This window comes from Temnothorax nylanderi, unplaced genomic scaffold, assembly GCF_030848795.1.
Source record: "Temnothorax nylanderi isolate EJ_2023f unplaced genomic scaffold, tnyl_v1.0 TNYL_tig0812_pilon, whole genome shotgun sequence".
Taxonomy (NCBI): domain Eukaryota; kingdom Metazoa; phylum Arthropoda; class Insecta; order Hymenoptera; family Formicidae; genus Temnothorax; species Temnothorax nylanderi.
In genome coordinates, this window is record NW_027249874.1 from 59,847 (window position 1) to 64,825 (window position 4,979).

Below are 4,979 nucleotides of genomic sequence, written 5' to 3' on the forward strand. Positions count from 1 at the left end.
GGCGCTAGACAGAATTGTGCGGGGGTGCCAAGATGGGAAATCCAGCCGGGAGCTAGCTAGCGCCCGGCCAGTGAGGCAGGATCATAATAGTCATATTTAACATAAGTAATATTATTAAATAATATCTAAATAAAATGTAAAATTATTCAACATTTCATAAAGTTATTCGACACTCAAGTTATAATCATGGCTTGTATCAAACTGTCAACCCTGTTGCACACGGAAAAAATTGTTTGTGCGACGCTATCATTTCGGCGCTTAGCCGCGGGCGACGACAGCGTCTCTATCTCACGTCTCGCGTGCCATCTGCCATGTAATAGTGGTTATGGTTAGTGGTTAAGAAGCCATTGTTGCATTGTTCGCATTTCGTTTCGCGCGTGAGTTGAGTTGAGGCCGCAGGGGAAAGGGGGAAGTGATCCGCGCAGTTCCTTTCCTTGGTGCCCTCCGACGCGACGGCTCCGACGACCGCCGCCCGCGTCGTGAGTAGTCGCTCTTTCCCCCCACGTGATCCGCGGCGCCGTTCAGACCGCTTCCGCGCGCGCGAGGATACGTAGCCGGGCCGAGCGGACTCGCGGCGTCATCGGCGACCCCGCGCGCGATTGTCGCGACGACCGGGCGACGTAGGTGCCGCGCGTCGGAACGTGCACGCGGACACGGCGGCACGTAGGTGTTGCGCATCTGCTTTGTCCGCGCGACCGCGTGCCGCATACCGCGTGCGCCACGCGCGTTCTTCTCGGGGAACGGAAGACTGCCTCCCCCTCGCTCGGGTGACGTGTGCCGGGTCGCGGAAACGGATCCCCGTCGCGCTTTCTTCGCCGCCGAGACTGCCGAGAGACGGAATTTGGGCCTAACGTACCTAGGGCATCCCGAGTTCGCGGAAATATCAAAAGATAGACAAAGAAGTTCACAAGCTATTAAACCTTGGGGTGTATCTCCACCTGTTATTGATAGATTCAAAGGTAAGTACTTCTATTGTAAATACTGCATGACTGCGATTTTCCGTGCTTACTTCTCTCACCTTATATATGTATGCAAAATTACAGGTTGTCAGTCAAGAAAATGATCATTGTATATGGTACGGAGTATGTTACACGGATGCAGCTATGCACAAAAAGTATTGTCCTTACGATGGACCACCGAAGCCATTGAATTCTGAAGGACAAAAATTGTTGGCTAAGCATTGTCCACATTTGTTGGTGGATGATGGCAAAGGAATTAATACCTGCTGCGATACAACTCAGCTTGCTACGTTAGACTCAAATATCAAGCTTGCGTCAAATTTTCTAAAAAGATGCCCTAGTTGCTTAGATAATTTAGTGAAACATTTTTGCGATTTTACATGCGCTGTTAACCAAAGCAAATTTATCAACATTACGGAGAAAGGCGAAGCAAATGGTAATTATTATATTTCATCATTTAATATGTTTAAGATTTAATATTTTATGTTTATAACATTTTGATACGCATTTTACTATTTTGAATCTCTTTCCAGGTGTAGAATATATTAACGGGATAGGTGTATATATAACAAATAAATATCTTGACGGCACGTTTAACTCGTGCAATAAGGTGTCAGTGCCGAGTACGGGGCAGTTAGCATTGGATTTAATGTGCGGAGAATGGGGTGCAAGTAGATGTACTCCTTTGAAATGGTTTCACTATATGGGTGATGCGGAGAATAATGTTCATGTACCTTTCCAAATCACATATGTGAATACTAACAAATCTGTCGGATCATTTGTGCCATTAGACCTTCCAATCTCACACCATGCAGTACGGCGCTAAACGTAAATAGTGAAGAACCAACGTGAAATGAAAGACTTGCTCGAAGCATCCGGAGTGATTAAAGACGGCGTTGGCGCAAATAATAATCAATAATTTACTGATAAATATAATATCTGCTTTCCAATGGGTACAAAAGACGATTTAAATGCATTTCAAGAAATGTTAAAAACCAACGACATTTGCCGTCACGATTTTGTAAGTTTTTTGTTACTTTTAATTTTATTACTTTTTCTATACATTTTTTCTATATATTTTTTAATGTTTAGAAGGCTTTCTTATATTTTTTTGTCGATCGACAATTAAATATTAGTAAAAGTGTCACAAATATAATCAAAAAATTAGTGACAAGGGAGCTTGCATTAATATGTACAGCACAAAAAAAAATTGATGCCAAAATTGTCCTAAAAGACACTCCGATCTGCGACTGCATTATTGGTAAGAAAATACAATTTTTCTCTATATTACTATTATTAGTAATTATTCTATGTTAATTTAGAGATAAAGAGTTTTATACATAATAATTAATATATTATATGTTGTATATAGATGTTGTTGTAAACATTTTTGAGAAGCATGGAAAATGTATTACCCAAAAGGAAATATATTCAGCTATAGGCATTACTTTAACGAACGCTAAGGACTGGGATGGTCATCGGTTACATCGATCAAAGAAAGCCAGAAATGACGATCAGATCAACCCTTAAATGATTATAATATTAAATATATTTCATTACTTCTTTGTAACTGAGATTACTATATATATATCTAACTCGTTGTAAACTGAGATATTAAATACAAATACAATTAAATACGCGACAATTAAATACAATTTACAATCGTCTTACAAGGATACCTCGCAAAGTGTCAAATTCTGACTTTAATATAACTTTGTGTACATACAGATTATGTAAATAGATGAATTTAGAAAATAGGAGTTGGAGCCAATAAACGGTTTTAAGGGGTGAAACCACCCGTCTGTATGTACACAAAGTTATATTAAAATCAGAATTTTACACTTCGCAAGGTTCTCTTGTTAGTTACCCTATCTCTTTCTACATAGCGGCTAGACAGATTTAATATCTTGGGGCAACATTGCTCCGCGAGCCAGGGCCTAGATAGTTTTCCAATATTGGAGCTGGCCATTATTGCCGTTACCACCCAGTACAACCCCAGGCTAGCCTTCCATCATAGCGCCCACATTAACTCGTGGAAAACTAGCCGGGGCCCATACAGCGCCAGGTTGTAATTTCCACCCGGGTATTCTAATCTATAACATAACGTGATCATTTTCTTATATTAAATTGATAAATATTTTCTTTTAATAAAGTTTGAATTTATTAATTGCAATATTTATTTATTTATTTATTTATTTTATTGGACTATTTATTTATTTATTTCATTATTTATTCATTTTTTATTGCATTATTGCTTCCTCCATGAGGAAAATAAAATATTTTGATGAAAAGTGTGTGTATGTGTGGTGGGTGTGTGTGTGGTGTGTGTGGTCTGTGTGTGTAGTGTATGTGTGGTGTGTACGTGCGTTGTGTGTGTGGTGTGTGTGGTGTATGTGTGTGTGTGTGTGGTATGTGTGTGGTCTGTGTGTGTGTGTTGTGTGTGTGTGTGGGGTATGTGTGTGTGTGTGGTGAGTGTGTGTGATGTCTGTGTTGTGTGTATGTGTGTTGTGTGTGGTGTGTGTGTGTGTGTGTGGTGTGTGTGGTGATTTCTAACGCTGCTGTATCGAAGAGGTAAGAAATAAAGCGTTCCGACTTATCTTATCATAAATGGGACTTCTTAAGCTTTAAAATGAGATATTATTTATTATTCTACGATTATTAGTTTCGAAGATACAAACGTTCAAAGTATAACATATTTTCGTTGCATCGACAAAAAATTTAGTTAAACTTGCTAACGCTGCTGTATCGAAGAGGTAAGAAATAAAGGGTTCCGACTTGTCTTATCATAAATGGGACTTCTTAAACTTTAAAATGAGATATTATTTATTATTCTACGATTATTAGTTTCGAAGATACAACGTTCAAAGTGTGACGTTCAAAGTGTGACAAGGGCGATATAGGCATGCATTCATTCATTTATTTATTAAATCCATTCATCCATTCACCCATTCATCCATTCACCCATTCATCCATTCATCCATTCATCCATTCATTTATTCATTCATTCATTCATCCATTCATCCATTTATCCATTTATCCATTCATCCATTTATCCATTCATCCATTCATCCATTCATCCATTCATCCATTCATCCATTCATCCATTCATCCATTCATTCATTTATTTATTAAATCCATTCATCCATTTACCCATTCATCCATTCATCCATTCATCCATTCATTTATTCATTCATTCATTCATCCATTCATCCATTTATCCATTCATCCATTCATCCATTCATTCATTTATTTATTAAATCCATTCATCCATTCACCCATTCATCTATTCACCCATTCATCCATTCATTCATTCATCCATTCATTTATTCATTCATTCATTCATTTATTTATTTATTTATTAAATCCATTCACCCATTCATCCATTCATCCATTCACCCATTTATTAATTCATTTATTTATTTATTTATTAAATCCATTCATCCATTTATTCATTCATTATTTATTTATTAAATTGCGAAAACATTTAGCTTACATTGAGAGCTTTCAAAAACTATATAATAAAGTATATTTTCTTTTAATATTTTTCGAGAAAAATCTCTTATAATAATTCCATTTCAAGAAAATCGGTTATAAATAGAGAGTTCGGTCTTGTTTTTATCATAAATGGGACTTCTAAGCTTTAAAATGAGATGTCATTTATTAGTCTACGATTATTAGTTTCGAAGATATAAACGTTCAAAGTGTGACATGTTTTCGTTGCATCTACGAGAAATTTAGCTAAACTTTCTAACGCTACTATATCTAAACGAGAAGAAATAGAGAGTTCAGGCTGGATTTATCATAAATGGGACTTCTTAAGCTTTAAAATGAGATGTCAATGATTACTCTACGATTATTAGTTTCGAAGATACAAACGTTCAAAGTGTGACATATTTTCGTTGCATTCGTTGCAGGCTGTGCCTAGATTTACCCCCCCTTATACCCCTCCTTACTGTCGACAAAGACGTAGCTCTACGTCAAAAATATTTCGTGAAATTACATGATTATGCTGGGTTTTTT

At 37.3% G+C, this 4,979-nt stretch overlaps 1 long non-coding RNA gene across 1 annotated transcript; it reads left to right on the top strand.

Annotated features, from left to right (window-relative positions):
• Nucleotides 1-253: 253 nt before the first annotated feature.
• On the top strand, nucleotides 254-2,614 carry LOC139785479 (uncharacterized). The gene is made up of 5 exons (XR_011721958.1): nucleotides 254-959; nucleotides 1,044-1,395; nucleotides 1,493-1,980; nucleotides 2,052-2,220; nucleotides 2,332-2,614. It is a non-coding gene; the product is annotated as an uncharacterized lncRNA (long non-coding RNA).
• The last annotated feature ends 2,365 nt before the right edge of the window (nucleotides 2,615-4,979 follow it).